The sequence below is a fragment of the Aulonocara sp. 'chitande type north' Nkhata Bay genome, linkage group LG9, assembly GCF_057382095.1.
Source record: "Aulonocara sp. 'chitande type north' Nkhata Bay isolate Kocher_YH1m ecotype deep benthic linkage group LG9, A_spYH_male_GT1.1, whole genome shotgun sequence".
NCBI lineage: Eukaryota > Metazoa > Chordata > Actinopteri > Cichliformes > Cichlidae > Aulonocara > Aulonocara sp. 'chitande type north' Nkhata Bay.
Window position 1 is genome coordinate 12,218,209 of NC_141352.1, and position 12,668 is coordinate 12,230,876.

Sequence of the window (12,668 nt, forward strand, 5' to 3'; positions counted from 1 at the left end):
GGAGATTTAGCTGCTGTGCACCCTCACAAACCTGCACAGGGGGCGAAGGTGCAAGGATTGGAGGATTATAGATGAAGTGGAGACTACACCAGAAGAAACCAATACATAGCATGTTGGATGACAACACTGGAAGTTCTCAGGAAGTAACAAATGGCATAGGGTTCAGACTCCAACTGACGGAGGAGCTCTGAGGACAATGTCTTTACTTCGGTCACTTTGGAAGAGGAACTCTTTATATGAAAACTGGCACAGGGGAAACAACCCAGAGCTTCCTCCCCAGCTCCTCCAGTTGCAACAGAGGAAGATTTTGTTGTCTGTCTTTGGCTTCACCGAAACTGCCACGGCGATATCCCACATGCCAAAGCAACGGAGGAATGTGCTTCTTTTGACAGCAGCACACAAGGAACCAGTCAGTGATGGGGAATAAAGGATGCGTGAAAGCAAGAAGCAATCCTGGATTACAATAGGCACAAATACACATTGGATAACTTAGAGAGGATGTTGGCACCTCGAGTTGTAGAAGGAAAACTAACTGATGGCTGATGGCTCTTTTCTCCAATCTCCTGGATGTCTTGGGATACGATGCCTTTGTCCAGCTGGAAACAACTTCACTGAAGTGGGGGAGTCCTCTACAGCCTACAAATGAAGAGTGATCCTGGGAGAGCTGGGACACATGCTGGTGACCTCAACAACTGCAAGACACACTTGTCCCTGATTCTCAGCCACTTCTGCCATTGATCTCAAGATACAGTAGTCTGAACCAGAGTGTGATCCACACTCCACCAACGAAATGAGAAGAAGGTGCAAAAGGCGCACCACCAGGATTGGAACAGCAGCCCCATGCACCAGGTGTAGAAAGTGTACAAAAACCACTCTACTGTGGTTAGCACATCATGCTGCTAATGAGCATACACACAGAAGCACACACTGGAATATAAATTTTGATCATTTTAGTGGTCATTTCAATGGTTATTTGGTCATTAAATTGCCTTTCTGGCCACTAACATACCATGTGTGATTTTCTTTTTGGGTATTCATCTCCCCCGCAAAAAATAAAATAAAGTAAAGATCAATCATTGTTACTGGTACTGGTACTGATTATAATCATGACCTATAGGGCCTGGCACGGTGTAGCTCTAACTTACATCAGTTATCTTCTTCTTCCTTATCGCCCCAGCAGGTCCCTGAGGTCTCGTGATCAGGGCTTGCTGGTTGTCCAGCATACAAGTTTAAAAACAAAAGGTGACCGAGCGTTTGTATCAGTGGCTCCCAGACACTGGAACTCGCTCCCTTTGAGTTTGAGATCTGTGGACTCAGTCATTTCTTTTAAAAAGCAGTTAAAAATGTATCTGTTTATACTTGCTTTTGGTTGATTTTGTTTGAGGTTGTATGTCCATTTCTGCTTCTGTGAAGCACTTTGTGATTTTTATCTTGAAAGGTGCTATAAATTAAATTTTACTTTCCTATACTTTACAACATTACAGGTCAGTTGCAAAAACAATAAAGCTAAAACATGACAAAGATACCGGCTGTAAATCATGACATGAGTCCTCATTAAGATCAAGATAACTGGTGACTTTAATGGCATAAATCCAGGATGCCTCTGATGACATGACATGAGCAGTGTTATAATTTATGAAAGTAATGAAGGATTTTATTACTAAAAACATGCAGGAGTGGGTTTTTTTTTTTAAACCTTTAGGGAAATGAAGTTGTGGCTACAAACAAATATATTTTAGCAATTACACAAGTTGTTTAAAGATGGAAGAAAGCATGTTATCTAGCATATCAAGACTATCTCTAGTCTGAAAACTGAAGGCTCTCCCTTCCATTCTACTTTAAAAATACTCTAGGAACAACAAGTAGGCCTGCAGAGCGAGAGCGAAGTGCTCTAATAGGGTGATATGGTACTACAAGGTCATTAAGATAAGATGGGGCCTGATTATTTAAGACCTTGTATGTGAGGAGCAGGATTTTGAATTCAATTCTGGATTTAACAGGAAGCCAAAACAGGAGAAATATGCTCTCTCTTTCTAGTCCCTGTCTGTACTCTTGCTGCAGCATTTTGGATTAACTGAAGGCTTTTTAGGGGGTTTTAAGGACATCCTGATAGTAAGTCCAGCCCGGAAGAAATAAATGCGTGAACTAGTTTTTCAGCGTCACCCTGAGACAGGATATTTCTAATTTTAGAGATGTCGTGAAAATGGAAGAAAGCAGTCTTACGTATTTGTTTAATATGTACATTGAAGGACATGTCTTGGTCAAAAATTACTCCTTACAGAATCTGGTTAGATACCATATTTCTAAGATTTTCAGGACCTCAGTTTGTTCTGAATTAACAAGCAGAAAGTTAGCGGCCATCCAGGTCTTTATGTCTTTAAGACATTCCTGCAGTCTAACTAAATGGTGTGTGTTACCTGGCTTCATTGATTGATAGAGCTGGGTGTCATCAGCATAGCAGTGAAAATGTATGCTATGTCTTCTAATGATACTACCTGGGGGAAGCATGTATACATGTAGGTACACTAGTACCTACTCAGTTTTGGTCATTTTCCATTATAATTAACTACCAACTAATGTGGGTGGAGTCATTATAGCAATATGGTTGAAACTGCTGGGTTTCAAAGATGGCGGTTTTGATTTTCATGAATGAGTCGCTCTCATGACTCACAGAGTGATGCCAATGACTGGCAAAATGGCATCACGCTGCCTGTTTGTCATGGCTGCAGTCTGTCTTTGAATTTTGTAAATAAAGTCTGCACACATACTTGCTTCATCGCTGGGCAGGGATAGCTCAGTAGGTAGAGTGGTACCCCCGTGATCGGAAGGTCGGGGGTTCGATTCCCCTCAACAGCTACCCTGAGGTACCCCTGAGCAAGGTACCGTCCCTACACACTGCTCCCCGGGCGCCCAGTGGCTGCCCACTGCTTCATGAATGAGTGAATGGGTTAAATGCAGAGAGGGATTTTCCCCACGGGGACCAATAAAGTACACTTTCTTAAGCAGGCAAAGGTTATACAAAAATCATACAGTGCGATTCTAAACACAAAATCTAAATGTGAGGATTAACGATCATTTTCCCATTACATCACTTTTATTATTGTTTATCATACAAAAATCACTAAAAGAGTTTTACTTCAACACCAAGTAACATCAACAACAATGAATACTCAGAGAGGTTCATTATGTGCATCATTACAGTGTTAGAGGTACAATTTTACACTTAGTGGTCATCCTTACTCTCACTATCGTCTCTTCTTCATCTGAAATTTATATGCAAAATATTAGTAATAATAATAAGGAAAAAATTTTAAAACAACAGATTACACGTGGAAATATGAAAGAGCTTTAGTTGTTCACCTGCTAAATGAGAGCTTGAACTCTTTAGTTAATCCTCTTCTGTCCGCGTCCTGACCTTGTCTCGTGTACATCATGTGTATGTGTAAGCATGCTGCAAAAAAAACCTTCTGCACTCTACGTCATCCTGCAATATATCAATACAGACAGTAACACTGAATGAAGCTCTTAACTCTCAAAATATGGAGCGCCGACTCAGTTATGAGCACATTCGCATTATGTATATAACAAAACAGCTTTATCTAATACTTTAAATAAGAATCAAATAATACCCCCCCCCCCCCCCCCCCTACTCTAACAACCACCATACATCAAACACTTCTGATCTAAGGTTTACAGTAGTTTGATAGATCTAGATTCTAACTAGTCAGTGCTCCAAACAATCAGTCACATTTAGCTCTGAAAGAACAAGTTCATTCTCGAGATCCTCAAAGCATGTTTCAGGTCTCGTAAAATCCCTTAATAAAGTGTAATGACCCCAAAATCCTATTTAGGGTGTCAGATAATGTGTCAGGACAAATTAGCTATGTCAAAGGAGCTACAGTTTAACAAACTGCTGTTGATATATTTACTGTGGTATTTAGGATCTAATGCACAGCCCACAAAGCAGTCTACCTGCCATGCAGAGCGTGCACAAGTCATTGTTAGTCAAATGGCTGTGAAATTTGCATATTATTTTTAATCACATCAGAACTAGAGAAAAGTTTGAAACCAAGCAATTCATATACACCTTTCCTGTTTCTTTGATAATTGGAGAGTCATGTAAATTTAAATATTTTGTGACGCAATTAAAAAGTCACACCAATAACCACCTTATTGAACACACACTGAACTTTTCAGGCAAAACTGCCTGGCGGTTTTATCAGGTGTTGTCTGCGTTCCATCGCTGATCCCTCATCAGTGACACAGAGCCTCAACCTGCACGTCACTAAGTTGGTGCTTGGCACACTCTTGTTGGAGGAGGGCGCTTTTTCACCCCTCACTCTCTCGTTCTAACGCAGCTGTGGGTTGAAAGGGCAGAGCACGTTGTACACCCTTGTTGTCTTCCTCAGCGTCTTAACGCAGGGATCTTTCTTAACCTTTGCGGTTTTTTCTGTGTGCTCTGGAATCTTCCTGTGATGAGCAGCAGGACCCCAAATGACATGACTCGGGCCCTTGACCGCTGTCTGGGCTGTCGGCTGTGCCTGGACTGGTCCCTGCTTCCCGCTCTCTGAAGATTTCTGATCAGCACCCAGTTTCAGTCTGGAGCTTCCACCCTTGGGATGATTTCTCCCAGCAATACTCTGGATACTGCACCTGTATTTCCTTACTTGAAGGAAAAACTTCTAACCGTTTTGAAAATATATCAATCATCATCAATCAGCATTCCACTTTCTGTTCAGTGAACTTGTAGGTTATCAACAACTTATCTAATAGCACCTGTAGGGGTTTAATACCTGTACATTAACTGTTAGTCACACAAATCATAGAAAAATCACTGAAAATTGTAGAAAACTGTAGAAAAATCACCAGATAGTTATAGAGTAAACCTGAAATCCCTCCTTTTGATACATTGTCCTTCCCATGTGGCAATTTACCATAATTTCTCATGGTTAGCGCTGGCCAACTGTGGGGAAGAAGGACCCAAATGCTGGACTCTTTGATGAGTGCATTTTATATACAGTGGAGCAAATACCAAGAACACAAATCCCTGTGAGCTCACTAGACTCCCATGTCATGTCTTCACCCAAACGTTCGTGCTCTCTGCTCTCGTCTTCCCAAACTCCCTGTGTGTTCTTTCCTTTTTCGTCCACTCTCCTCCTACAGGGAAACACTAACTCCCGCGGGCATACATGACCAGCATGACACTACACTTAGACACACACTAACTATGGAGTGTAACTCAACGATCCAGCGTCGAGGAGCTCTAAGCTACACTCCTATGTTACTCCCCTGACAAGTCAGATCAGCTGCAGGTGTGTAAGGTCCTTAGTTGTGGCCAAAAAACAAAACAAAAGCAAAAACAAAGAAACCCTGGTGTATTGGCTCCATTTTTTGATAAATAATTGTATATATTTACACAATGTGTGCATAAGTTTTCAAAATACACAATTTATATTTGCATGGCTGTAGGTGGCTGTAGGTTTGCATGTGAGTGGCTGTAGTTCAGGTGGTAGAGCAGGTCATCTACTGATCGGAAGGTTGGTGGTTCGATTCCTGGCTTTCCCCAGTCTGCATGCCAAATATCCTTGTGTGTGAATGTTACTTAGAAAGCAACTAGAACAATGTGCTGGTGTGAATGGGTGAATGCACAAGTTATGTAAAGCGCTTTGAGTGCTCAGAAGAGTAGAAAAGCACTATATAAGAACCAGTCCATTTACCATTTCAAATTATAAAATAATTTATTTAACATGTCTGTGGTTTTTACAGTAAAAAAATACTACTAGGGTAGTCTTTTGTATGATTTCAGGAATCTTGTGTTAATACAGTGTGTCAATGAAAAAACAAATAAATTCAGACACGTGAGGTTGAGCTACAAACAATGATACAAAGCAAGGCAGGAAAAAACAACCTTTCTGATCTTCTAAATTGGTACACTCCTGTAAGATCACTGAGGTCTGTGGATGCTCTCAGCTGTCCCGAGGTCCAGGTTAAAGACAGAGGAGACCGGGCCTTTGCTGTGACTGCTCTTAAATTGTGGAACAAACTGTCACACAAAGACCTCTCCAACATTGGACACTTTCAAAACCCGTCTAAAAAATCCACTTATATTCCTTGGCTTTTAAATCAGGATGAGTTTGTACTACTTTTATCTTACTTCTTACTCAAATCTTCTAATTTTATGATTCTTTCATGTCTTCTTATGTTTTATCTCTTTTATCTCTTTTATCTCTTTTTATGATCTTAAATGTCCATCACCTTGGTCAACAGTTGCTGTTTTCCATGTGCTATATAAATAAATTTGACTTGACTGGACTTGACTATATATTCAGGAGTGTTGCAATGCTATGGAGGAACTGCAGTATTTGCAGGAGTTAATAATGCCAGCTAACATTAAACTTCTGATTCAAACTTTTTCATTTAAACTGAGAGAAAAATAGAGAACAAAGGCAAATGAGATTCTCGAGAAGACTGGCCAAAGAGCATGTTTCCCAGATATTGTTTTAGAAAGAAAGTTTCGGATAACAAATGGAGTTTAAGCTGTGCAAAATGTTTATTCTGTAAACTGAATGGAGGAAAACCCAGCCAACAACAGATGGCAGACCTGCCAGAGGAAAGAGTGGTTCCAGATCTGCAACCTTTCAGAAACGTTGGTCTAGATTATTTTGGTCCACTTGTTGTGAAAAGAGGGCGCAGTATTGTAAAACGGTATGTAGTAGCGTTCACTTGCATAACAAGCAGAGCCGTGCACCTCGAAGGGGATTACTTTTTAGATACTGACTCATGCATTAATGCACCATCAGAAAAGCTATCACAGGACACAAATGACCTCCAAGCATTAACACCGAACCACTTCCTCGTCATGAAGTGAAAACCAGCTCTTAAGGGCCCCTGAATGATTTTCTCCATCTGGAAAGAACAGGCCTGTTGCAACCTGTAATATGTCCTTTTTCTTGGCATCCTTGCAAATGTCTGTTTTTCTTGTTCCTCCTCCTCATCTAGCTCTAACCTGCTTGAAAACCTCAGTGTCTTCATCATAATGCATCCATCCTATTTCTATTTTTCTATTTCTCTTCAGAGCATTTCTTTTATGGGTTGTTTGGAAATGTTCTTTTTGCCGTGTGCTACTGCCATCCTCTTCAGATAATTTTCTTTTGGACAGTTTGGATTTCAGCCATTCAAAAAGTGCTGACTTGCGGCTGCTGCCCCTCCGTCTGTAAAATCCAAATACTGCTAGACAATATGATGGCAAATTGTTAGGGTCCCTGGGTCGTTGACCCAGTGTTTTGTGTTTTTGGTTCTTTGATTTTGTTATTTCATTATTTTCTAGCTTTGCTTTATGGGTTTTAGGATCATTCTTAGTTTAGGTTCTCTGGGTGGGGTTTGGTTAGAGTTTTAGTGTTCTGGTTTTCTGTCTGTGTTCCATAGTTGCTGTCTCCCCTGTCTGCTGTATCCCCACATCCAGTCAGTGTCTGTGTCTACCCTAGTCCCACCTCTTTGTTCCCTTTGTTATAGTGCCTGCCTGTGAGTCTGTGTTATGTTTCCTGTTTTACTTTGAAAGTCCATGTCTGATGTTAATGTGTCTGGTTTTGCTTCCCCTTGGCTCGTTAGGCCTGATTTGCCCCAGCTGTGTTTCCCTCCTGTTACCCATTCCCTGATTGCTCCCTTTGTGTATTTAAGCCCCGTGTTTCTTTGTGTCTGTGTCGTGATCTACTCTCATTCATGCTGTGTGTTCCGTTTGCCTGGTCATGTAAGTTTATTTGGATTTCTGTTACTTTTTGCTAGTGATGGCCAAATGAAGCTTTCCGAAGCACTGAAGCTTGTATTGAAAAACGGTTCATTACTCGAAGCTTTTCAACACAGTCCTCTCCGGTGACATCTGGTGGTGAAAATTTTGAAGAGCAGCTTGAATCTGCAAAATAAAACGGACTGCTCAATTATCACTGCTCACTCAAGAGTGGAGTTCTCTCTGATATTGGGCCACCGTTCCGTTGCTTTGAACATGTAATTGGTTTTGTTTTCTCGATTGGGGGGCTGAAAAAAATGTAATGCGTATCTGCGTAATACATTTTGATCAATAAACTTTCCCTATTTAAACATGCACTATGGTGTGGCCTTTCTTTGCTCATAACTCCTTGATGTTGGTAAATACAATAAGTGAGCAATATATATAATATACATATGATAATGCACAGCACATTATGGAGTATGCCCCTGCTGTGAAGTCCTGCCTCCATCTACTTGTCGTTTAATCACTGGACAGCTGGACAGGTTCATACAAAATATTAGATTAGGCCAATTCCTATACATATTTTTGACCTAGGGGTGGGATTGATTGTGAACTGGAAAGGGAAAATGCTTAGGGGGCTGAGTACGGCTGCATCGTCACTGATTTGTAGAATCATTTTGATTCGATACAGGATCCGATTCAATTTGATTGGAATCTGGAAAGTTTTGCCTCAGTCAGAAATATTACAATTCTGATCATTTAACAGTATATATCCATAATTTCGTATCTATTTTTTTTTTTTTTTTTTTTTAATGTATTTATTTATGCAAGTTTCAAAATTTTTTTACACATTCACAAACAGCGGGACAGAAGAACACAGACAATAAAGACAATAACAACCAAAAAAAACAAACAAACAAACAAAAAAAACAGAGCAACAAACCACACAACAGGGTACAAGGCCAGCACTTATTAAAAACAGCAGAGAAGCAAACAAAGCAAGTGGTATACATGTCAAACAACTCACAATCTAGTGAGTCCAATCCACAAGATCAAATCCAAAGATCGCTAGGAGGAGCTGATAACAATCATGCAAAAACAGTTATGGGCAACAGCTCAGAATGAAAGCAGTTAAAACAATGTGGTCAGGACCCAGGGCGTGGACTGTCCTTCTTAATGTGGTCTATAAAGGGCCCCCATATCTTCCTGAACTTCTCCATGGAATCAGACGTAGAGAACCGAATTTCTTCCAGGTATAGACAGGAGACCATCTCCTTGAGCCACCTCTTGAAGCAGGGAGGGGAGGCAGATTTCCACTCCCCCAGAATCAAACGTTTGGCAATCACCATACCAAACATGAGGGCCTGTTGAACAGCAAAGGGAAGTGCCAAGGAGTCGCCGGAGCAGCCCAGGATCACCATAAGACAGTCAGGATACAGTTGCCTATCATAAACAGTGCTATAGAAACTAAAAATACTAGTCCAAAAGGCTGTAAGTGTAGAACAGGACCAAAAAAGATGCCCAAGAGTACCGTCCACAAGTTTACATTTATCACATTTGGGGGAAACGTTAGGAAAAATCTTGTTCAATTTGGTTTTGGAATAGTGCAGTCTATGGACAACCTTAAATTGAATTAACTGAAGCCGGGCGTTAACAGAGCATAGTTTTATCCGACTTAACACTTCAGCCCATAGATCGTCAGAGATAACCAAACCAGTGTCCCTTGTCCAAGCCTCTTTAATATGGCAAGAGGGGGCTGCCGAAGAAAAAAGGTTGACAAGCCGAGAAATTAAGTGTTTTGAGGTGGGAGGTTCGTTCATCATATTGTAAAAGACATGCTGTATGGGGATGGTATCTAAATTTGAGAATGCTTGCTTGACATAATTCCTAATTTGTAAGTACCGAAAAAAATGACTTGTAGGGAGATTGTACTTTGTCTGAAGCTGAGCAAAAGAGGCAAAATGATTGTCGATATAAAGATCCTTTATAGCAATTAACCCTTTGACAGGCCATTGTTTGAAAGCAGCATCCATTGTACTAGGCGTAAAGCTAGGATTGTGGCAGATCGGGGCAAAAGTTGACACTACCGGGAGGTTCAAGATTCTCTTAATTTGATTCAATATTTTTACGGAGTTGCAAAGAATAAAGTCATCACATGCACTTTTAATAACCGATTTTGAAAATAAGATAGCTGGCAAGGATGCTCCAGTGTGCTCGATAGCAGTGCTAAGCTCCAATTCGAGCCATTTAGGGCTGGACCTGCATCCCACAGCATCACCAACTATAGGCAGATTCCAGAAGACCCAGGCTCTGGCATTACAGGCCCAGTAATAATGTCTGAAAACTGGAAGGCCCAGACCACCCTCGTCCGAGGGCTTTTGCAAGTGAGACTTCGAGATGCGGGGGGGGGCTTGTAGGCCCAAACGAAAGGCATGATAATGGAATCCAACGCTTTGAAAAAGGAAGACCTGAGAAAAATAGGAACGTTCTGGAATAGGTACATGAATTTAGGGAGCACAACCATTTTGATTATATTGATACGGCCAATCATTGAAAGTGGGAGAAGTTTCCACCTATCTATCATACACTTGAGCTCATCAGTTAGAACCGAATAATTAAGCCTGAAGAGGAGTTTTGAGTTCCTAGGGATGTTAATACCCAGGTATGAAAAGTAATCCTGGGAGACCTTAAAGGGCAAACTAGACAGGAAATCAGGGCCCAGACCAGACGACAGTGGCATAAGAACAGACTTCTTCCAATTTATGGTGAACCCTGATAGGTGGCCAAAGCTGTCAATCAGCTTAAGAAGTGGAGGAAGGGAGATCTTTAAATCTGAAAGAGCCAATATGATATCATCTGCATACAGACCAATGGTGTACTCTGACGTGCCACAATTTATACCAGAGATATGGGAATTGGCTCTGATGGCAATGGCCAACGGCTCAAGAGCTAAAGCAAAAAGCATTGGAGAGAGGCAACAACCCTGCCTTGTCCCACGGTGTAAGAGGAACGGGAGCGACCTCCATAATTTCGTATCTATTAAAAGAAAGCTGACACATGTGAGACTTAATTAGAGATGTAAACAGAGAGTTATGAAACCTGCAGCTGCAGAAGCCAGCGGGAAAAAAAGAGGCAAACACAGCGCGGACCCAACGACACACCAAAATCTGATTCTGACGCGTCGGGTCCGCGCTCTGTGTTCACGTTTGTATGCAGAATCCGTAAACCTGCTCCCAGTTACTGTTTTAGCTGCATGGTGTTTGACGACATGTTGTGAGGTTTAACCTGAGATGCTGGCGTTTCAGGCATAATAACGTTAATTTACAAATCGACACGGGATTTTAATGAATCAATATCACTTTATTCAATTTAGCATGGATTGTAATCAGAAAAGCGATAATCAAAACCCACTCCTAATCAAGAACTTGCAAAGTAAAAACATGATCTATGTAAGGTAGCCCTTTTGTTATTTACATTTAAAAAGAGGATTAGTGTTACTGTGCGCTGGCTGAGTCTGTTTCTTTTCTTAGAAATTGTTTCTCCTGCCCTGGAGAAAATCCACTTGCATGGAACAGAAGAGGCTGTGGAGTGCAGGAACTACACTGCAAGTTGGTAGATATGCAGGTATTCCTGGGTCCTGCAGACTATCACCTAAAAACAATAAACAAAATGATTTTCTAAACTGTGTAGCAATGTAATGTACGTATAGTGTCAAATACATTTTTGTAGTCTTCATCAGCTTTAATTCACATGGAAGTGTTCCTAAAGTCATATGCTGTAATGATATTTACATTATGAAAACATGATTTTGGACATTTCAAGTTTTTCACTTCGGCAGATAAAATGAATTGAGCAAAATCAACTCAAAATATTCCCACACGCCAGAACGTCCTCTCTTCCTCGCTGGCTCCATATCTGTCAGTGGAATGATCACCTCGTCGCTATCTGTCACCATCAACACACTCCACGAATCCCGTGGATGATTCACTTCCTTATATCCGTTTGAATCAGGTACCGAAGCAGTTACGTGCGTAATGAAGCTTCAGACGTCACTGGTCACGTGACTTTTGCCAAACGAAGCAAGCCTCGACACAGTGCTTCTGAACCAGTGTGTTGTTTTTTTCGACACACGCTCCGGAGCGTCAGCTTCAAGCGGGCCACTACTTTTTGCCATCCAGCAATAAAAGCTGAGTTTTGAGCCATTTTCTGCCTCCGAGTGTCTGCACTTTGGGTCCTTCTACTTCCACTCCTACCTGCACACAGCCTTAACCTGACAGAAGATCACGACCAGAACATGGACCCCGCAGACTCTTTAGCTTTTGGATTAAACGCTGAGATGGAGCGGATGATTAAGCTCCTTGACCGCATTGCTCAGGCCAATGATTTGAGGACCATGGCAGTTGGGCTAAGCGCTGTAGATGCCATCATTCGGAGCAACCCTTGGCTTACTCAGCTTTCTATGGACACTGTGCTGGGCAGCTCCATAGCTGCCTGGAGGGAGCAAGTCAGGGCTGGCGAGCTTGCTCTCTCTACCTCCACCTCCACTTCTTTACCGCCGCTCCAGGACAACACACACTCACCACCTGCCTCGTCGCTACCTCAGACTGCCTCTCCTTCCTCACACCAGCCGGGACCTTGTTCGCCTGCCCATTCGCCTGCCTTTTTCCTGGTGGCCATGTGGTCGGAGGATGAGGAGGAGATCACCGTTTCTCCGCCAGTTTCAGTTCCCTCCTTCAGAAGGAAACGACGCCACCGTCGCTCCTCTCCTCAATCTTCTGGTCAGCCACCTGTCTCCGCTGGAGGGTCCGAGGGGCCCGTTCAGCCTCTTGCCTCGTCAGCTGGGGGTCCGGGAGGACCCAGCCAGCACGTCCCAGTGTCTGCTGATGGTTCTGGCGAGGCCGTTCAGCCACCACCGGCTCCTCCGCCTGGTCCGGTCAAAATG

General features: G+C 42.2%; 1 pseudogene; it reads right to left on the reverse strand.

Moving 5' to 3' along the window:
- Window positions 1-6,759: 6,759 nt before the first annotated feature.
- Window positions 6,760-9,147, reverse strand: LOC147321742 (uncharacterized; annotated as a pseudogene).
- Window positions 9,148-12,668: the final 3,521 nt, after the last annotated feature.